A 23,641-nucleotide genomic window follows, 5' to 3' on the forward strand; every position below is an offset into this window, starting at 1 on the left:
TACATATCAGTATCTATTAGACTTGTTGTCTTACCTGCTGACAATGTGAGGTCGTGATCCTGCTGTATTTACTGTATGTAATGTATTCAGGTGTTGGGATAAAATTAACATAGTAAATATTTTTTCCTGTACATTGCTCCCCCTGCCCCACTGTTGAAGCTATAAGTAACATAGGTGGGAAGTTAGGGGAAGACACGTTGAGAAAGGACAACTAGCTCTTAGTAGCTGTACTAATTTCATGTGAAGAAGCATAGCAGACAATAGTCTCAACTGAAAATTTAGGCGAAGCCTTATTCACCACAGTATATCATATTATGCCCTAAACAGGGAAGCATAGGGGTAGCAGCAACAGTATGTAAAGTTTGAACCTAAAGTAACCCTCCCATCTGACCCAACTTGACTGTTAAATGAGTTAATAAGATAATGCTGAGGACTCCCCCTTGCAACACAAGCAGATCTCCTCCTTCAATACTACCCCAACGTCTTGGTCTATCAATATCCTCAACATGAAGAATAAATCACAAACAGTGAAAGACTGCCGCTTCCATCTTAAGCAGAAGACAATGGAAGCTTCGTTATCACCAGCGGGAAATCGCACTTCTCCGACGACTGAAGAATCTGCTGAACCTAATCAACTAACTATGCCAAATAAATAATTACTTGTACAAATAAAGGCTCTTTTCCAACAAGAACTTAAAATAGCATTAGCCAAGCTGAAGCAAGATATATTGGAGATAGGAGGGCGCACTACTGAAATCGAGGAAAAACTCGATGAAATGGTGGAGGATATCCGCAATATCCATACCGCCATCCAAGATCAATCAGCACAGAATAAGAGATTAGAGGATCAATTGGAAGATCTCGAAAACAGTTCCAGAAGATCGAATCAGAAATTTGCCAGAAAACTATTCTAGTCTGCCACACACGCTTATTTGAAATTGTTGTTCCTTCCTTGTGTCCTAATCCTTCTTCTAAGAAGGAGCGTCTGTTACATAATTTGGACGTGGTCCATGCTTTAAAGTTCTACTTACATTCGACTAAGGATTTTCGTCAATCGTCTTCCTTGTTTGTCGTTTTTTCGGGGAAACGTAGGGGTCAGAAAGCTACGGCTACCTCTTTCTTTTTGGCTGAAGAGTATCATCCGTTTTGCATATGAGACTTCTGGACAGCAGCCTCCTGAACGAATTACAGCTCATTCCACTAGGGCTGTGGCTTCCTCATGGGCATTCAAAAATGATGCTTCTGTTGAACAGATTTGCAAAGCTGCAACTTGGTCATCTCTTCACACTTTTTCCAAATTTTACAAATTTGATACCTTTGCCTCAGCTGAGTCTGCTTTTGGGAGGATGGTTCTTCAAGCAATGCTGCCTTCCATTTAGGTTCCCTGTCTTGTCCCTCCATTTTCATCCATGTACTATAGCTTTGGTTTGTATCCCACAAGTAAGGATGAAATCTGTGGACTCATCGTATCTTTAAAAAGAAAAGGAAATTTATTCTTACCTGATAAATTTGTTTCTTTTTAGATACGATGAGTCCACGGCCCACCCTGTTTTTATGAGACAGGTCTTTATTTTTGTTAAACTTCAGTCACCTCTGCACCTTAGCTTTTCCTTTCTCTTCCTAACTTCGGTCGAATGACTGGAGTGGGAGGGAAGGGAGGAGCTATATATACAGCTCTGCTGTGGTGCTCTTTGCCTCCTCCTGCTGACCAGGAGGCGATATCCCACAAGTAAGGATGAAATCCGTGGACTCATCGTATCTAAAAAGAAACAAATTTATCAGGTAAGCATAAATTTCTTTTTACAGTAGAAAAGTGTCTCTTGTCACTGGTTTAACATATTGTTATGTATTGTGGGCAAAATTGTTTGTCTTCAATTATGTGTGCTGCATACTTAGCCTGGATCCAAGTTTGTAGAGATCTCTCAGCCCTATGTCTCTCTGGATGAAGCGGTTCTGGCAATGCCACAGCTTTTTCCTTGTCTGTCCTAAGCCTTAATGGCGTCACATGCAGTGCCCTGCAGTTGCTCTGTCTCCTGGTGGAGCTTTTTTTCCTGCGGATATTGCTGCCCAGGTATTTTTGATATCTGTGGCATTATCTGTTATTCCTGTTCTAAAGGGAAATCACAAAAGGAAAATCAGAGGTTTAGTTAGTAAGGTTTCTGTATCTCCTGCTGCTACACTGGTTGCCTTTCCTTATAGATCTGATGAGGAGAATACGTCGGTAGCCTCTCAGGGTAAAATCTCAGATTTGGACAAGGTAATTCTTTAATTTGATACTGAAGTAGTATTCTTAAGATTTAAGCTTGATACCTTCGTGTATAGTATAGGAGGTTTTGGCTACCTTGGAGCGACTCAGATACGTCTGTCGTTGTCAACCCTATAGAATCTATTAAACTTTAGAAGTACTAGGATTCTTCTGTGGAAGTTTTTTCTGTTCCAGACCATGCTAGGAGTTTTTATTCACAGGAATGGGAGAAGTCAGGGTTTCCTTTCTTTCATGTAATTAGCAAGAGTCCATGAGCTAGTGACGTATGGGATATACATTCCTACCAGGAGGGGCAAAGTTTCCCAAACCTCAAATGCCTATAAATACACCCCTCACCACACCCACAAATCAGTTTTTACAAACTTTGCCTCCTATGGAGGTGGTGAAGTAAGTTTGTGCTAGATTCTACGTTGATATGCGCTCCGCAGCAGGTTGGAGCCCGGTTTTCCTCTCAGCGTGCAGTGAATGTCAGAGGGATGTGAGGAGAGTATTGCCTGTTTGAATTCAATGATCTCCTTCTACGGGGTCTATTTCATAGGTTCTCTGTTATCGGTCGTAGAGATTAATCTCTTACCTCCCTTTTCAGATCGACGATATACTCTTATATATACCATTACCTCTACTGATTCTCGTTTCAGTACTGGTTTGGCTTTCTACTACTTGTAGAGGAGTGTCCTGGGGTAAGTAAGTCTTATTTTCTGTGACACTCTAAGCTATGGTAGGGCACTTTTATATAAAGTTCTTAATATATGTGTTCAAACATTTATTTGCCTTGACTCAGGATGTTCAACGTTCCTTATTTCACACAGTCAGTTTCATATTTGGGATAATGCATATGAATTAATCATTTTTTTTTCTTACCTTAAAATTTGACTTTTTCCCTGTGGGCTATTAGGCTCGCGGGGGCTGAAAATGCTTCATTTTATTGCGTCATTCTTGGCGCTGACTTTTTTGGCGCAAATTTTTTTTTCTGTTTCCGGCGTCATATGTGTCGCCGGAAGTTGCGTCATTTTTTTGACGTTTTTTTGCGCCAAAAGTGTCGGCGTTCCGGATGTGGCGTCATTTTTGGCGCCAAAAGCATTTAGGCGCCAAATAATGTGGGTGTCTTTTTTGGCGCTAAAAAATATGGGCGTCACTATTGTCTCCACATTATTTAAGTCTCATTAATTATTGCTTCTGGTTGCTAGAAGCTTGTTCACTAGCATTTTTTCCCATTCCTGAAACTGTCATTTAAGGAATTTGATCAATTTTGCTTTATATGTTGTTTTTTCTATTACATATTGCAAGATGTCTGCGAGTAACCCTGAGTCAGAAGCCACTTCTGGAAAAATGCTTAAAGGGACAGTCTAGGCCAAAATAAATTTTCATGATTCAGATAGAGCATGTAATTTTGAACAATTTTCCAATTTACTTTTATCACCAATTTTGCTTTGTTCTCTTGGTATTCTTAGTTGAAAGCTTACCCTAGGAGGTTAATATGCTAATTTCTTAGACCTTGAAGCCCACCTCTTTCAGATTGCATTTTAACAGTTTTTCACCACTAGAGGGTGTTAGTTCACATATTTCATATAGATAACACTGTGCTTGTGCACGTGAAGTAATCTGGGAGCTGGCACTGATTGGCTAGACTGCAAGTCTGTCAAAAGAACTGAAAAAAGGGGCAGTTTGCAGAGGTTTAGATACAAGATAATCACAGAGGTTAAAAGTATATTATTATAAATGTGTTAGTTATGCAAAACTGGGAAATGGGTAATAATGGGATTATCTATCTTTTAAAACAATAAAAATTCTGGTGTAGACTGTCCCTTTAACTGAGTTTCAGTTCTACCAAAGCTAAGTTCATTTATTTTAAATGTTATAAATGTTTATCTTTAGCTATGGTTTGTAATAAGTTATTATGATATACTTTTACATGCAGATTCCATTAGTATTTATGCTTTATACATTACCATTCTTAAGTACAAGAAATGTTTAGAAGATTTATAAGAAATATTTTTTCTGATTAAGGCTTTGTCTGACTTTGTGCCTTCTAATACAATTTTTAGGTCTTTTTTCACTTCTTTTTTTAATTATTGAAGTTTCAAATGACCAACAACATACTGATTTATCCTTCTCTGATGATGTTTTTTTCTTTTTCAGAAATTCTCTTCATCAGATATTGACACTAACAAATCTACTTTTTTATAATTTTTTTATTAAAGTACATTTGTTCTTTGTTGAAGAGGTGTTGATTATTTTGGATATTAAGGTAACTAGTTCTTTAAGACTAGCTGACACTATTTCTGCCTTTTTTTCTTCTGTGATTTCAGAGGTTTTCTTTCCAAATTCCCCATACTAGGGAATGGAATAGGCTGAGAATTCTTTTTTATTCCTTCTTCAAGGTTTTAAACTATATTCTTTGCCAGCAGTTAAATTCAATTTAGAGGGTTCTCCAATTTATTGGGGCTATCTCTACTCCTTCTAATTATGCTATTGTTTCTATAGCAAAATAATATTTATTTTGCTTTATATAGTTGTATCTTATTTATGGAAAATTATTTAGTTTCAGGTACTTTTCTTGGTCCTGTGATATTGCAATTGCTTCATGATTTATTTTAGCATTGTTAAAGGGACAACATTTACTAGACTAGGTGCTGTTGCATTTTGTCTTGTTGTTTTGCATTTTGCAAGTCCTCTGTTTTTACTGGTCCTTTAAACTGGACTATCATGCTAATGATTTCATTTGTGTCTTCATTTTATTGAATATATTCGCAAATGAGGGTTAATCTATGTCTTTAGCTATTTTAGCTAGAAGAATTTTGTGTTTTTAAAAAAAAAAAAAAAAGAAAATCCATATTTCTTTTGTTCTAAGATAAATCAATTATTTGTTTTATAATTGGATTCAATTCTTAACTGTTACTATGGGCTTCAAGATTGAGATCTAAGACTAAAACTTTAAGCTTATACTAGTTTGGTTGTTATTATTAAGGAACGAATTCCTGAGTTCTTTCCCAAGTAACATGTTTATAATTGGGGTTTGAAATCAGCTCCCTAATATTGCGATGTACGTGCCGTATTCCAGCTTGGCTGGTAAGGGGCAGGTTAAGACTTCTTTGAAATTTATTTGGTTCTATTTTGTCCAAATTTCTTTGATTTTATTCCAGTAAGGCTAACACTTTCTTTAAGTGTGTTTCTGTCCTATATATTTTGGATACTGTTGTAGCATGGCTGGGTACCCATGGGGTTCAAGCGCTGCTCAGACCTGGAATCTTTTGGGGTATTTCTTCCAGTTCCTTTTTTTAGGAACTGGGTTTTGGAGTTTTATTCAAACTATTCTGCCTTTTTATGGTCACTGATAGCATTATTTGTTTTCATTAGATACAATAAATGCATATTTTTCATTTTTCTGTTTTCATTCAGATTATTTCCTGAGGATGCGGAATCTCATATGATTCACTTGCTCTTCAGGACATAGTTAGAGGATCTTTTTTTTCAAAAGTTCTTGATTCCTCACGTAAGGGTCACCTTTTTTAGGTTTCCAGATGGTTTATGTCACTGTCTTTGTCTCTATCGGACAAGGGACAATTTGTATTGGGTTCCGTCTGTCGGTACCTTTAGTCTCTATTTTTTCCTTCAGTTGCTATATATGCATAGAAGTTTTAACAGCATTGGATTCAATTCCCTTTGCTCATTTTCAATGGAAAGATCCTTTCCAGCTTTTTATGAGTGTTGTTTCTTCAAGAACATGGTTGGAGGATCAATTAACCAATGTTGATTCCTCAGACAAGAGCAACCTTTTTTAGGTTTCCAGTTAGATTCAGTGTCCATGACTCTGTCTCTGTCGGACAAGAGACGTCTGAATTTGGTTTCAGCTTATCGAAACCTTCAGTCTCAATCATTCCCTTCGGTAGCCTTATGCATGGAAATTCTAGGTTCTTATGACTGCTGCATTGGACGTGTTCCCCTTTGCTCATCTTCACATGCGACCTCTTCAGCTCTGTATGCTGAACCAGTGGTGCAAGGATTATACAAAGATATCTCATTTAATATCTTTAAAACCGATTGTTCGACACCCTCTGACGTGGTACAGACCACCATCATTTAGTTCAGGGGGCTTCTTTTGTTCTTCCAACCTGGACTGTGATCTCAACAGATGCAAGTCTGACAGGTTGGGGAGCTGTATGGGGGTTTCTGAGAGCACAAGGGGTTTGGGAATCTCAGGAGGTGAGATTTCCAATCAACATTTTGGAACTCTGTGCAATTTTCAGAGCTCTTCAGTCATGGCCTCTTCTAAAGAGAGAGTCGTTCATTTGTTTACAGACGGACAATGTCACAAATGTGGCATATGTCAATCATCAAGAGGGACTCACAGTCCTCTGGCTATAAAGGAAGTATCTCGAATACTTGTATGGGCGAAATCCAGCCCCTGTCTAATTTCTGCGGTTCATATCCCAGGTATAGACAATTGGGAAGCGGATTATCTCAGTCGCCAAATGCTACATCCGGGCGAATGGTCTCTTCACCCAGAGGTATTTCTTCAGATTGTTCAAATGTGGGGACTTCCAGAAATAGATCTGATGGCTTCTCATCTAAACAAGAAGCTTCCCAGGTATCTGTCCAGATCCAGGGATCCTCAGGCGGAAGCAGTGGATGCATTGTCACTTCCTTGGAAATATCATCCTGCTATATCTTTCCGCCTCTAGTTCTTCTTTCAAGAGTGATTTCCAAAATTCTAAAGGAGCGTTAGTTTATTCTGCTGGTGGCTCCAGCATGGCCTCACAGGTTTTGGTATGCGGATCTTGTCCGGATGGCTCCTTGCCATCCGTGGACTCTTCCGTTAAGACCAGACCTTCTATCACAAGGTCCTTTTTTTCCATCAGGATCTCAAATCCTTAAATTGAAAGTATGGAGATTGAACGCTTGATTCTCAGTCAAAGAGGTTTTCTCTGACTCCGTAATTAATACTATGTTGCAGGCTCGTAAATCTGTATCTAGGATGATATATTATTGAGTCTGGAAGACTTGCTTTTTTTGGTGTTTTTCTCATCATTTTTCTTGGCATTCTTTTAGAATTCCTAGAATTTTACAGTTTCTTCAGGATGGTTTGGATAAGTTTTGTCTGCAAGTTCCTTAAAAGGACAAATCTTTGCTCTTTCTGTTCTTTTTCACTGAAAGATTTCTAGTTTTCCTGATTTTTATTGTTTTGTACAAGCTTTGGTTCGTATAAAACTTGTTATTAAGTCAATTTCTCCTCCTTGGAATTTGAATTTGGTTCTGGGGGCTCTTCAAGCTCCTCCGTTTGAACCTATGCATTCTCTGGACATTAATTACTTTCTTGGAAAGTTTTGTTCTTTTGGCCATCTCTTCTGCTAGAAGAGTTTCTGAATTATCTGCTCTTTCTTGTGAGTCTCCTTTTCTGATTTTTCATCAGGATAAGGCGGTGTTGCGAACTTCTTTTAAATTTTTACCTAAGGTTGTGAATTTTAACAACATTAGTAGAGAAATTGTAGTTCCTTCATTTTGTCCTAATCCTAAGAATTCTAAGGAGAGATCACTGCATTCTTTGGATGTAGTTAGAGTTTTGAAATATTATGTTGAAGCTACTAAGATTTTCCGAAAGACTTCTAGTCTTTTTGTTATCTTTTCCAGTTCTAGGAAAGGTCAGAAGGCCTCTGCCATTTCTTTGGCATCTTGGTTGAAATCTTTAATTCATCATGCTTATGTCGGGTAAACTCTGCCTCAAAGGATTACAGCTCATTCTACTAGGTCAGTTTCTACTTCCTGGGCGTTTAGGAATGAAGCTTCGGTTGATCAGATTTGCAAAGCAGCAACTTGATCTTCTTTGCATATTTTTACTAAATTCTACCATTTTGATGTGTTTTCTTCTTCTGAAGCAGTTTTTGGTAGAAAAATACTTCAGGCAGCTGTTTCAGTTTGATTCTTCTGCTTATAATTTCATTTTTTTTTCATTATAAGATTTAAACTTTGTTTTGGGTGTGGATTATTTTCAGCGGAATTGGCTGTCTTTATTTTATCCCTCCCTCTCTAGTGACTCTTGCGTGGAAGATCCACATCTTGGGTAGTCATTATCCCATACGTCACTAGCTCATGGACTCTTGCTAATTACATGAAAGAAAACATAATTTATGTAAGAACTTACCTGATAAATTCATTTCTTTCATATTAGCAAGAGTCCATCAGGCCCACCCTTTTTATGGTGGTTATGATTTTTTTGTATAAAGCACAATTATTCCAATTCCTTATTTTTTATGCTTTCGCACTTTTTTCTTATCACCCCACTTCTTGGCTATTCATTAAACTGATTTGTGGGTGTGGTGAGGGGTGTATTTATAGGCATTTGAGGTTTGGGAAATTTTGCCCCTCCTGGTAGGAATGTATATCCCATACGTCACTAGCTCATGGACTCTTGCTAATATGAAAGAAATGAATTTATCAGGTAAGTTCTTACATAAATTATGTTTTTTTCCATTAGTTATCAGGGTGCATGGTGCCTAAAGTAGTAGGACATTTCTACTCTGGCTAAGAGAATTATGATTCCTAGAGAGAATAGCTGTCCTTTCAGGATCAATGGACTATGCTGGTGACTTACATCCAAGTTTGTATTGTCAAGTGTGGCATCTTATTGGTGCAATGCCTTTTTTGATTCTAATATGTTAGAGACTCCTTTGGAGCGGATCCAGTACAGAATTAAGGCGCTTAAACTAGCCAATTCTCTATTTCTGATGCTACTAAACTAATTCAGCCAGGAGTCAAGATATCTGGCGTTGTACTAGCCCGCGGGGCGTTATGGACAGTGGATTTTTCCTCTAAATCCAAGATTCTGGTGCATACCTGCAAAGGTAAGAGCTTGTTTGGTCCTGAGCCGACAGGAATTGTTCTGATATAAAGGAGTTTTCCCCCAATCCGGGATTGGTCTAAATGGGGGGGGTTGATTCTCTCTGTCTTCAAACATGGATATGAGATGTCCCAGATAGTCTGTGGACATAGTACTTCAGGGTTACTACGTAGTATGCGTTCCTTCCCTGCCTGAGGCAGGTTTCTTCTCTCAATTTTATCTGCAGGCCAGATAGCTGTGAGGCATTTTTGTAGTGCGTTTGGGGCTTCTCTTCCCTGTGAGTAATAGTTCCAGTTCCTGAAAGAGAACAGGACCTTGGATGTTATCATTCAGGTTTGTAGTTACCGAATAGGAGGGATTTTTTTGCCCTTTAGTAGACCTAAAGTGTCTCAACAGGTTGTCTCAGAGTACCGTACTTCAAATGGAAACCAGTGACACCATTCTTCCTTTTGAACTTCTGAGTTTTGTCTTTCTGTCAATCACTTTCAGTTTGTGACTGTATTGGCAGTGATCAGGGTTAAGGGAATTGCTGTGGTGCCATTCCTGGACGTCATAATGGATCTCATTCCGAGATCTTGTTGTCTATCTTCATTCCTCAAGTGGAAGTGAATCTGAAAATGAGTTCCCTTGTTCCAGCTACAGAGGTAGTTTTTTTAGGGAATAGACTAGTTTCCCTATCTCTGGAAATATTTTTGTCAGTGGTCAGGAAATAGAGAATTCTTTCTTCTTGCCTCTTTCGGCACTTTTCTGTTTGGCCCTTTAGTGGATCAGTGTTGGAGGTAAAGGTCTGATGGTTGCTTCATTGGACATCATCCCTTTGTTTAAACCATCTGAGAGTCTGCAATTATGCATGTTCAGCTAGTGGACCGAGGATCTTGTGGCTTTGTTTTGGAGGCTAGATCTAGATCTGTCGACATGAGTTTCTTCCCTGTGGATAAGAGAGAGGAATTAGTTGTAGAGCGCTTGCTTTGCTTGTAAGAGGTAGCGGAGTCGTTACCCACATTCTCGAGAATGTTTTAGTTTTCTCAGGAGCATCTGTCTCGGGGCACACGCTTCCAGAGACCTTCCTGAGTAATAGTTTCCACAGGTCACTAACCTGTTGGGTTGTTGACTAGGGACTTGGGAGGGGTCTGCTCTACCCATAATCATCTTGGAGTAGAGAGTGATCTACAATGTTCTGATGGCTTGGCCTCAGTTGTCTTACCCGGTTTTTCAGTTTCTAGTTGAACAATTTCTTCTCAGTGGTTTACATTAACCACCTGGGAGGAACCTGGAGTTCCTTTGCCATGACTGGCGTGGAGTTAGGTGAGCGGACGATCTTATTCGTTATTTATCCTCTATTTACATTTCTAGAGTGAATACCGGGAGCCAACTTTTTGAGCAGTCAGTTTTTTCATCCCGGGAGGTGGGCGCTTCTCCCGGAGGTGTTCTCCAAGTTATCCCTCAAATGGGGGGTGTTGGAGTTGGAAATGGCAGTTCGCCTAGCTTCCAAGTTATGTTCTTTATTCCCTGGCGGTTCCTTGGGATTTCAGTCTGATTGTTCTCTTTTCTCGAGTTACTGATCGTATCATATGGGAGTGAGCATCAGTGTTTTACTTGTTCCTGCATAGTCGCAGGATCTGGTATTCTGACTTAGCGGAGATGTAATGTTTCCACCTTTGGTGGTTGTTCCTGAGGAAGGACCTTCTGATTCAGGGTCCATTCTTTCATCCAACTTTTGTTTTCTCTGTAGCTTTCAGCTTGGAGATTGAATGCTTAGTTTTGTCTAAGCGTGGTTTTTCTGAATCGGTCATTGAGATCATGGTTCAGGCTTGCAAGCCTGTTACTAGTAAATTTTACCATAAAGTATGGCATATATTTCCTGATTGGTGTGAATCTATGGACTACTCTTGAAAGTAGGTTCGGAATTCCTAGGGATTTTGCCCTTCTCTGGAACGTTCTGGAGGACGTTTTGTCATTCAGTTATCTGAAGGGTCAGATGTCTGCGTTATTCTTTTTTTATACAGGTGTCTGGCGGATGTGTCAGACGTGTAACCTTTTTGTCAGACCCTGGCTTAGCATCAGGCCTGTGTTTAAGTCTGTTGTTCCTCCTGGAGTTTTTAACCTTGTTTTTAAGGTTTTGCAGTAGGCTCAGTTTGAGCCGTAGCATTCCATAGATTTTGAAATTTTATCTTGGAATGTTTTCTTTTTTGTTATATCTTCTGTTTGGAGAGTTTAGGTACTCTAAGCTTTGCAGTGTGATTCACTTTCTCTTATTATGAGGTATGTGTGCGCACAATTTGGACGTTGTGCGGGTTTCTGTTTTTGTTTGTTTTCTCTGTAATAGAAAACTACTGCTACTCTTTTTTTCTGGTTGAGAAGTTTACTTCATTTGATTTTCAGACTGCAGGGCTGCAGTTTCCTGAGAGAGTTATGGCTCATTATTCGAGGGCTGTCTCTTCTTTTTGGGCATTGAAAATTAAGCTTCTGTGCTACAGATTTGCAAGTCTGCTACTTTCTTTTTCTTTTGCATTATTTTCCAAATTTGATGCTTTGTCTCGGTTGAGGCTTCTTTTGGTTAGGTTACCTGTCTTGTCCCTCCCTAATCATCTGTGTCCTCTAGCTTGGGTATTGGTTCCCACTAGTAATTGATGATTCCGTGGACTCACCATATCTTAGGAAAGAAAACCTAATTTAGGCTTACCTGATTTATTTCTTACCGGATATGGTGAGTCCACGGCCCACCCTTTATTTTAAGACAGTTATTTTTAACTAAAACCTCAGGCCCCTGTACACCTTTGTGTTATCTTCTTTTTCCATTTCCCTTCGGCTGAATTACTGGGGGTTATGGATAAGGGAAGTGACATATATAGCAGCTTTGCTGTGGTGCTCTTTGCCGCCTCCTGCTCGCCAGGAGTGATATGCCCACTAGTAATTGATGATTCCGTGGACTCGCCATATCCATAAAGAAAGAAATTTATCAGGTAAGCATAAATTTGTTGTTTTAAGTTTGTATATTATTCAATGTTAGTGGTGATATTTTTTTTTGTACTATATTGCAGATAATGTTTAAATAGGCAGTAAAGTCAAAATAAACTTTCATGATTTAGATAGAGCATGCAATTTTAATCAACTTTCTAATTTTACTTCTGTTATCAAATTTGCTTCATTCTCTGGGTATCTTTTATTGAATATTAAAACTAGGTAGACTAATAAGAGCTCAGGAGTGTGCATAAGATACCAATAGAACAACGCAAATTTGGTAACAGAAGTAAATTGGAAAGGTATTTAAAGGGCCATGATACCCAAATGTTGAAACACTTGAAAGTGATGCAGCATAGCTGTAAAAAGCTGACTAGAAAATATCATCTGAACATCTCTATGTAAAAAAGAAAAATATATTTTACCTCAATAATTCCTCAGTAGCCACATCCCATTGTAAAGGACTTCTAAGCAGCAAATCACTATTTCTGTCCCGGGGCAGCTAAGGAAGTGAGCTTTCGTGCACACTCATCTTATTTCCCTATTCAGTTTAAGGAAGTTTACTATGAAATCTCATGAGAGTTAAGTGAAATCTCATGACATCACAGTAAAATAGTTCATGACCTCAGCACTGTTGATGCTGATTGGCTGCTGTTCATTTCTTTTTCTTTTTTTACCTGCAACTGGGCAGCAGCTGAGTATAACTTTTTACACATAACTTACTCTGGTGAGTTCCTTTTTTACATAGAGATGCTCAGGTTATATTTTCCTGTCAGCTTTTTACAGTTATATTGCATCAGTTTGAAGTGATTTAGCATATGAGTAGTATGTCCCTTTAATATTGCATGTTCTTTCTGAATCTTGAAAGTTTAATTATAACTTTACTGTCCCTTTAACCATTTTCTTCAGGTGCTTGTAACATTGGATTAAATGAACACATTTCTTTTGTGGGCAGCCTTTGTGGAAATGTTGAGAATTCTGAATAAACTGATTATTTAATGTGTCTCTTAAGATTCAAAAGGCTTTGCTGAAACTATAGCAGAAACTGCTCTGTCAGTCTTATTAAATTTGGCACACAGATTGATTTTAATGTCTGATAGTTTTTGTTTTTTATGTATTTATTTTTTGTGTGTTTTGTGAAACAGAGTAGTGGTCACTGAAATGTAAAGGTTTAATGTAAATTATTTTGATATATTTCAAGCAAGCTCAGTAGAAGCAAAAATCTGAAACCATTAAAAGGGCAGAATACTCATGTGCTATATATAGCTATAATCACTTGAAAATGTTGCAGTATAACTGTAAAAAGCTTATAAGAAGATATCACCTGCACATCTCTACGTAAAAAGTGAACAGATTTTGCCTCAAAACTTTCTTCAGCTCGCAATTGTAAGTGCTCTGTGAACAGCTATCTTTCAGCTACTGTCAGCTACATGTTAAAATAAAAATAAACCAATTAACTTCATCAGTGTTGTCACACATTACTGTGAGGTTTCATAGTAAAGTTCCTTAAACTGAGGAGGTAAATAACATGACTGTGCCTGCACATTCATGCTCCTTTGCACGTCTCAGGACTAACATCCGGAAAAGGCTGCTTAATGTCCCTTTTAAAATGGGCTGTGGCTACTGAGAAAATGTTTGTTTCTTTCATTTAATTGGCAAGAGTCCATGAGCTAGTGACATATGGGATATACAATCCTACCAGGAGGGGCAAAGTTTCCCAAACCTCAAAATGCCTATAAATACACCCCTCACCACACCCACAATTCAGTTTTACAAACTTTGCCTCCTATGGAGGTGGTGAAGTAAGTTTGTGCTAAGATTTCTACGTTGATATGCGCTTCTCAGCATTGTTGAAGCCCGATTCCTCTCAGAGTACAGCGAATGTCAGAAGGATGTGAAGGGAGTATCACTTATTTGAATACGATGATTTCCCTAACGGGGGTCTATTTCATAGGTTCTCTGTTATCGGTCGTAGAGATTCATCTCCTACCTCCCTTTTCAGATCGACGATATACTCTCAATTTACCATTACCTCTACTAATAACTGTTTTAGTACTGGTTTGGCTATCTGCTATATGTGGATGGGTGTCTTTTGGTAAGTATGTTTTCATAACTTAAGACACTCTCAGCTATGGTTTGGCACTTTATGCATTTATATAAAGTTCTAAATATATGTATTGTACTTATATTTGCCATGAGTCAGGTTCATGTATTTCCTTCTGCAGACTGTCAGTTTCATATTTGGGAATGTAAACATTTTTTAAGAAATTTATTTCTTACCTGGGGTTTAGTCTTTTTTCAATTGACTACTTCTTGTATTGCGGGTATTAGGCCCGCGGTTGCGTCAAATGCTAAACTTTATTACGTCATTTTTGGTGCGAAAAGTTTTTTGGCGCGAAAAAGTACGTTTATGACGCAACTTCGTCATTTCCGGCGTCATACGTGACGCCGAGATATTTCACACGGCGGCGTCATTAGTGACGCAAGTGTGTCATTTCCGGTCATTTTTGCCGCCAAAAAAAGACTTTACGTTACGTTGTGCGTCATACTTGGCGCCAAATTTTTTTCATTATTTCAATACCCCTTGTTTGTTTGCCTCTTGTTTTTTGCTTTCAGAGGCCTATGCTATTGCATTTTTTCCCATTCCTGAAACTGACATATAAGGAAATAGATAATTTTGCTTTATATGTTGTTTTTTCTCTTACATTGTGTAAGATGTCCCAATCTGATCCTGCCTCAGAAGTTTCTGCTGGAACATTGCTGCCTGACATCGGTTCTACCAAAGCTAAGTGCATTTGTTGTAAAGTTGTAGAAATTATTCCACCGAATGTCATTTGTAATAGTTGTCATGATAAACTTTTACATGCAGACAGTGTTTCTATCAGTAATAGTACATTGCCAGTTGCAGTTCCTTTAACTTCTAATGTGCATGATATACCTGTAAATTTTAAAGAATTTGTTTCTGATTCTATTATGAAGGCTTTGTCTGCATTTCCACCTTCTAATAAACGTAAAAGGTCTTTTAAAACTTCTCATTTAGCTGATTAAATTTCAAATGACCAACAACATAATAATTCATCCTCTTCTGATGAGGATCTATCTGAAACAGAAGATCCTTCCTCAGACATTGACACTGACAAATCTACTTATTTATTTAAAATAGAGTATATGCATTCTTTATTAAAAGAAGTGTTAATTACTTTGGATATTGAGGTAACCAGTCCTATTGACGTTCAGTCTAATAAACGTTTAAATGCTGTTTTTAAACCTCCTGTGGTTTCCCCTGGATTTTTTCCCATTCCTGAGGCTATTTCTGATATGATTTCTAGGGAATGGAATAAGCCAGGTACTTCTTTTATTCCTTCTTCAAGGTTTAAAAAATTGTATTTTTTACCAGCAAAATCTATAGAGTTTTGGGAAAAAATCCCCAAAGTTGATGGGGAAGGAAGCTTGAATCTTATCTAAGGAAGGCCTATTTATATTCAGGTCATCTTCTCAGACCTGCTATTTCTTTGGGTGATGTTGCGGCTGCATCAACTTTCTGGTTGGAAAATTTAGCGCAACATAAATTGGATTCTGACATATCTAGCGTTGTTCGCTTACTGCAACATGCTAATCATTTTATTTGTGATGCCATTTTTGATATTATCAAAATTGATGTTAGATCCATGTCTTTAGCTGTTTTAGCTAGAAGAGCTTTGTGGCTTAAATCTTGGAATGCTAATATGACATCTAAATCTAGATTACTATCTCTTTCTTTCCAAGGTAATAATTTATTTGGTTCTCAGTTGGATTCTATTATTTCAACTATCACTGGGGGAAAAGGAGTTTTTTTGCCTCAGGATAAAAAACCTAAGGGTAAATCTAAGGCTTCTAACCGTTTTCGTTCCTTTCGTCAGAATAAAGAACAAAAACTCAATCCTTCCCCCAAGGAATCTGCTTCCAATTGGAAGCCTTCCTCAAATTGGAAACCAAAGTCAGCCCCTAAATCCGCATGAAGGTGCGGCCCTCATGCCAGCTCAGATGGTAGGGGACAGATTAAGGATTTTTGGATAAAATCTGTCCAAAATCATTGGATTCAGAGCATTGTCTCTCAAGGGTATCGAATAGGATTCAAAGTAAGACCTCCTGTGAGAAGATTTTTTCTCTCACTCATCCCTGTAAATCCAGTAAAAGCTCAGGCTTTTCTGAAGTGTGTTTCAGATCTGGAGTCTTCAGGGGTAATCATGCCAGTTCCTTCTCAGGAACAAGGTTTGGGGTTTTATTCAAACCTATTCATTGTACCAAAGAAAGAAAATTTATTCAGACCAGTTCTGGATCTAAAAATTTTGAATCTTTATGTAAGAGTACCAACTTTCAAGATGGTGACTATAAGGACTATTCTGCCTTTTGTTCAGCGAGGACATTATATGTCCACAATAGACTTGCAGGATGCATACCTTCATATTCCGATTCATCCAGAACACTTTCAGTTTCTGAGATTCTCTTTTCTAGACAAGCATTACCAATTTGTTGCTCTTCCATTTGGCCTAGCAACAGCTCCAAGAATATTTTCAAAGGTTCTGGGTGCCCTACTATCTGTAATCAGAGAACAGGGTATTGCGGTGTTTCCTTATTTGGACGATATCTTGGTACTAGCTCAGTCTTTACATACTGCAGAATCTCACACAAATCAACTAGTGTTGTTTCTTCGGAAACATGGTTGGAGGATCAATTTACCAAAAAGTTTCTTGATTCCTCAGACAAGGGTCACCTTTTTAGGCTTCCAGATAGATTCAGTCTCCATGACTCTGTCTCTAACAGACAAGAGACGTTTAAAATTGGTCGCAGCATGCCGGCTCCTTCAGTCTCAGTCATTCCCTTCAGTGGCTATGTGCATGGAAGTTTTAGTTCTCATGACTGCAGCATCGGACTCGATCCCCTTTGCTCGTTTTCACATGAGACCTCTACAGCTTTGTATGCTGAATCAATGGTGCAGGGATTATACAAAGATATCACAATTAATATCCTTGAATCCCAATGTACGACACACTCTGACATGGTGGATAGATCACCATCGTTTGGTTCAAGGGGCTTCTTTTGTTCGCCCAACCTGGACTGTGATCACAACAGATACAAGTCTTTCAGGTTGGGGAGCTGTTTGGGGATCTCTGACAGCACAAGGGGTTTGGAAATCTCAAGAGGCGAGATTACCAATAAATATTTTAGAACTCCGTTCAATTCTCAGGGCTCTTCAGTTCTGGCCTCTGCTAAACAGAGAACCGTTCATTTGTTTTCAGACAGACAATATCACAACTGTGGCTTATGTCAATCATCAGGGTGGGACTCACAGTCCCCAAGCTATGAAAGAAGTATCTTGGATACTTGCCTGGGCGGAATCCAGCTCCTGTCTAATCTCTGCGGTGCATATCCCAGGAGTAGACAATTGGGAGGCGGATTATCTCAGCCGCCAGACTTTACATCCAGGGGCGTGGTCTCTCTATCCAGATGTGTTTTCTCAGATTGTTCAGATATGGGGGCTTCCAGAGATAGATCTCATGGCCTCTCATCTAAACAAGAAACTTCCCAGATACCTGTCCAGGTCCAGGGATGTTCAGGCGGAAGCAGTGGATGCGCTGACACTTCCTTGGTGTTATCAACCTGCTTACATCTTCCCGCCTCTAGTTCTCCTTCCAAGAGTGATCTCCAAAATCATCATGGAACAGTCTTTTGTGTTGCTGGTGGCTCCAGCATGGCCACACAGGTTTTGGTATGCGGATCTGGTTCGGATGTCCAGTTGTCCGCCTTGGCCACTTCCGTTACGGCCGGATCTACTATCTCAAGGTCCGTTTTTCCATCAGGATCTCAAATCATTAAATTTGAAGGTATGGAAATGGAACGCTTAGTTCTAAGTCATAGAGGTTTCTCTGACTCAGTGATTAATACTATGTTACAAGCTCGTAAATCTGTCTCTAGGAAGATTTATTATAGAGTTTGGAAGACTTACATTTCATGGTGTTCTTCTCATAAATTCTCATGGCATTCTTTTAGAATTCCTAGAATTTTACAGTTCCTTCAGGATGGTTTGGATAAGGGTTTGTCTGCAAGTTCCTTGAAAGGACAAATCTCAGCTCTTTCTGTTTTATTTCACAGAAAGATTGCTATACTTCCTGATATTCACTGTGTTGTACAGGCTTTAGTTTGTATTAAGCCTGTCATTAAATCAATTTCTCCTCTTTGGAGTCTTAATTTGGTTCTGAAGACTTTACAGGCTCCTCCATTTGAGCCTATGCATTCTTTGGACATTAAACTACTTTCTTGGAAAGTGTTGTTCCTTTTGGCTATCTCTTCTGCTAGAATAGTTTCTGAGCTATCTTCTCTTTCTTGTGAGTCTCCTTTTCTGATTTTTCATCAGGATAAGGCAGTTTTGCAGACTTCTTTTCAATTTTTACCTAAGGTTGTGAATTCGAACAACATTAGTAGAGAAATTGTTGTCCCTTCTTTGTGTCCTAATCCTAAGAATTCTTTGGAGAGATCCTTACATTCTTTGGATGTGGTAAGAGCTTTGAAATATTATGTTGAAGCTACTAAAGATTTCAAGAAGACTTCCAGTCTATTTGTTTTATTTTCTGGTCCTAGAAAAGGTCAGAAGGCTTCTGCTATTTCCTTGGCTTCTTGGTTGAAACTTTTGATTCATCAAGCTTATTTGGAGTCGGGTCAGGCCCCACCTCAGAGAATTACAGCTCATTCTACTAGATCATTCTCCACTTCGTGGGCTTTTAAGAATGAAGCTTCAGTTGATCAGATTTGCAAAGTGGCGACTTGGTCCTCTTTGCATACATTTACTAAATTCTACCATTTTGATGTATTTGCTTCTTCGGAAGCAGTTTTTGGTAGAAAAGTTCTTCAGGCAGCTGTTTCAGTTTGATTCTTCTGCTTTTTGATTTAAGTTTTTTTTCTTTCAAAAATGAAATAAACTTATATTTTTGGGTTGTGGATTAATTTTTTCAGCAAAATATGGCTGTTTTTATTTTTATTCCCTCCCTCTCTAGTGACTCTTGAGTGGAAGACTCCACATCTTGGGTATTGATATCCCATATGTCACTAGCTCATGGACTCTTGCCAATTACATGAAAGAAAACATAATTTATGTAAGAACTTACCTGATAAATTAATTTCTTTCATATTGGCAAGAGTCCATGAGGCCCACCCTTTTTATGGTGGTTAGGATTTTTTGTATAAAGCACAATTATTTCCAAATGTCCTTTGTTGATGCTTTCTACTCTTTTCTTTATCACCCCACTGCTTGGCTATTCGTTAAATTGAATTGTGGGTGTGGTGAGGGGTGTATATCCCATATGTCACTAGCTCATGGACTCTTGCCAATATGAAATAAATGAATTTATCAGGTAAGTTCTTACATAAATTATGTTTTTTTTAAAAAAAAAAAAACCTTCAGGTGATATTTTTAAGTCAGATTTGTACAGCTGCATCACTTTCAAGTGCTTCAACATTTGGGTATCATGTTCCTTTAAGTAAATCATGCTTAACCGCACCATTTGATGTTTATGCCATTGTTGTAGATATTGGTCTGTATTGTACTGTAGCATGTCTGTATAGAGAGGGGAAGCAATGATCACATGATGATGATGTATGTGTTGAAACCCTGGCCCATACCTGTCTGTAAGGGGAGATTGAGGTAGCTTGACCAGCCAATGCTGTCCTAACCTTGATAGCACTCAAGTTTTTCCCAAACAAGAAAATGTCAATATTTAGCAGGCAGTGTTATATCTTCAGATCTTGACATCAAGTTCTAAATACATTTTGGTATTTGAACATTTTTCCCATCTGAATAAAGAAACCGGAAGCAATCAATTTCTAAGTGAGTATTTGGTTGAGCAAATAACTTTGTCATTCTTGCAGATAAAGAAGGAAACTTATTTACTAAGGGACTTTTATTTAACATAAGAGCAATATTGGAATACTTCAATAAACAACATACAAACTACACAAACACAAACACTTTTTACAATAAAAAACTTATGTTAGTGACAGTGTAAGTTCCCAATCAAACATTAAAAAGCATCTGCGTATATATAAATATATATGTAAATTTCAGTTTAAGTATATGCATATACTTTCACTGCTTATTTTAAACTATTTATTTTACAATTTACTTTCTCTGAACATCACAATTTAGAGAGGATGTTACATTTTGGCAGAAAAGTAATTTGAAGCACATATCCGCTGAAAGACCTCTGGTTTTATTTCTTCATAGCCAGTATAAGCCTTGGGGAGAATGAGTTTGTTTGTAGATCTTTTCTGTTCAGGAAGGAGACCAGTTTCTGAGGTAATTGTTTCCAATCTCATTTGCTCCAATACAGATAGATGTTGCTAATCTCTTCATTGTTTATTGGAAGCCTGAAGCCCACTGAGATGTATAGGCTGCCAAGTTTAAACAATCAACAGTTTTTACGAGAGCATTTGTACATTTTTTTGTTTTGTTAAGAATTAGGTATCAAAGGTCACTTTGCATCCATACACAGACAAACACCAGGTAGATACATACGACTAACTTAAAGGGACATAATACCCAAATGTTAAAGAACTGGAAAGTGATACAGCATAGCTATAAAAAGCTGACTAGTAAATATCACCTAAAACATCTCTATGTAAAAAAGGAATATATTTTACCTCAAAATATCCTAAGTATTCACACCCCACTGTTAAGAGACTTTAAGCTGCCAGTCAGGATGCTTGTCCCAGGACAAGCTAGGGAGTGCGCATCTGTCATGTGCAGGCACAGTCATATTATTTTCCTATTCAGTTTATAGAAGTTTAATGTGAAATCTCATGAGAGTTAAGTGAAATCTCATGAGATCACTGCAAAGCAATGCAAGACTTCAGCTAATTGGCTATTGTGTTTTCTTCTCCCCCCTCCCCCCCCCCTTTTTTCAAACTAACTTTTCACAGAGCACATACTTTAGTGAGCTAAAGAGATTTTGAGGTAAAATATCTTCTCTTTTTACATAGAGATGTTCAGGTGATATTTTCATGTCAGCTTTTTACAGTTATGCTGCATCACTTTAAAGTGATTTACCATACGAGTATTATGTCCTTTAAATGTTATTGTGGTTAGCCAGTCTTTTTATTCAGAGTTTCATTTTCAAGCAATATAAATGTTTTAGAATTATTTATTGTTGACGATTGGTATATGCCAATCCCATATTGAGAAACCTTTATTGATCACACACACAAAGGGCCAGATTACAAGTAGAGTGCAAACATTAGTGCGCAAGCGATAAGGGGTTTATTGCAAGTGTTTGCGCTCGTCTGGCTTATCGCTCGTATTACAAGTTGAAAGTAAACGCGATCGATTGAGCGCAATTATGATTTATGCTAGAATGATTGCCGCAATTCAGAGCTCTGGTTAACTGTTTTGCAAAACAAAATAGTTGCAAACAACACATCAAAAAATCATTACAAAGTATAGTTACACTCATAATAACACTATCTAATAAAAGTTATTCACAAAAATATTGTACACAATAGTTATAAGGGCTCAAAGAAATTAGGTTTCTGGTGTTAGAGACAAAGGGCTTTAACATTGAGATACATACATATAAACCCCATTTTTACCGGGATTGTCCCTGTTTACAGCTGTCTCTGTCTGCTGCCCGTCGGAATGTGCGACCGCGACGACACCACATTCCTGCAACAGACGGGTCACAGAATCCGACTGATAACTTGTGCTCCGCCTCTGCTTCACAATGTTTAGGTGCCTTCAATGAGAAAGCATCGTGCGCCTTCACACTGTGGCTGCCTGTTACCTGAAGCATTAGAAATACATTGCAGGGCGCTGCAGCAAATAAAAAAAACATTTTTCTTGCTGATCTTCTTGCCGATAAGTACGTGTCGTTTACTACATATTTAACTTGATCTTTTCCTTTCATACCACATATCTATCTGCTATGCGTTGTTATATTTATATTTTATTATTTCATCTCCATTATATTATAATTGTGCTGATGGGGTCACTCATCATCAATTATTATGGTAATAATTGTGCTGCTGGTCATTAATTATGTTAACAGGACAATTATAGTAACATAATTAATGATGATGACCCCAGCAGCACAATTAAATTAACATAATTAATGATGATGAATATAATTGTGCTGCTGGGGTCATCCTGATTAATTATGTTAATATAATTGTGTTGCTAGGGTCATCATCATTGAATTAATGTAATTATGTTAATATAATTGTGCTGCTTGGGTCAGCATCATTAATTATGTTAATAAAATTATGCTGCTGGGGTCATCATCATTAATTATGTTAATATAATTGTGCTGCTGGGGTCATCATCATTAATTATGTTAATATAATTGTGCTGCTGGGGTCATCATCATTAATTATGTTAATAAAATTGTGCTGCTGGGGTCATCATCATTAATTATGTTAATATAATTGTGCTGCTGGGGTCATCATCATTAATTATGTTAATATAATTGTACTGCTGGGGTCATCGTCATTAATTATGTTAATATAATTGTGCTGCTGGGGTCATCATCATTAATTATGTTAATATAATTGTGCTGCTGGGGTCATCATCATTAAATGTCATTGTGTTAATATAATTATGCTGCTGGGGTCATCATTAATTGTGTTAATATAATTGTGCTGCTGGGGTCATCATCATTAATTGTGTTAATATAATTGTGCTGCTGGGGTCATCATCATTAATTGTGTTAATATAATTGTGCTGCTGGGGTCATCATCATTAATTGTGTTAATATAATTGTGCTGCTGGGGGTCATCAATGCTCAGGGCATTTTGACAGTTTTTCACCACTAGAGGGTGCTAGTTCATGTGTTTCATATAGAGAACACTCTATATGAAACACATGGAGTTCCAGTGAGCCAGCTCTGATTGGCTAAAATGCAAGTCTGTCAAAAGAACTGAAATAAGGGGCAGTTTGCAGAGGTTTAGATGCAAGGTAATCACAGAGGTGAAACATGTATTATTATAACTGTGATGGTTATGCAAAACTATGGAATGTTTAATAAAGGGATTATCTATCTTTTAAAACAATAAATATTCTGGTGTAGACTGTCCCTTTAAAGGGACAGTCTAGTCAAAATTAAACTTTCATGATTCCAATTGGTCATGCAATTTTAAACAACTTTCCAAATTACTTTTATCAGCAAATTTGCCTTGTTCTCTTTGTGGAAGCTAAACCTCGGAAGGCTTGTATTCTAATTTTTAAACCATTGAACTGCCTCTTATCTCAGTGCATATTAACAGTTTTTCATAGTTAGATGCTGCTAGTTCATGTGTCTCATATAGATAACATTGTGCTCATTTCTATGGAGTTATTTATGAGTCAGCACTGATTGGCTAAAATGCATGTCTGTCAAAAGAACTGAGATAAGGTGACAGTCTGCAGAGGCTTAGAAATAAAGTAAACACAGCTGTAAAAAGTATATTTATATAACAGTGTTGGTTATTGAAAACTGGGGAATGGGTAATAAAGGGATTATCTATCTTTTTAAACAATAAAATTTCTGGTGTAAACTGTCCCTTTAAGTAGATGAAAA

General features: G+C 37.8%; 1 protein-coding gene across 3 annotated transcripts in view; it reads left to right on the forward strand.

Annotated features, from left to right (window-relative positions):
• DOCK9 (dedicator of cytokinesis 9) overlaps nt 1-23,641 on the forward strand; it is a 736,189-nt gene that overhangs the window by 356,327 nt on the left and 356,221 nt on the right. The window lies entirely within an intron of this gene.

Source organism: Bombina bombina, chromosome 3, assembly GCF_027579735.1.
Source record: "Bombina bombina isolate aBomBom1 chromosome 3, aBomBom1.pri, whole genome shotgun sequence".
Lineage (NCBI taxonomy): Eukaryota > Metazoa > Chordata > Amphibia > Anura > Bombinatoridae > Bombina > Bombina bombina.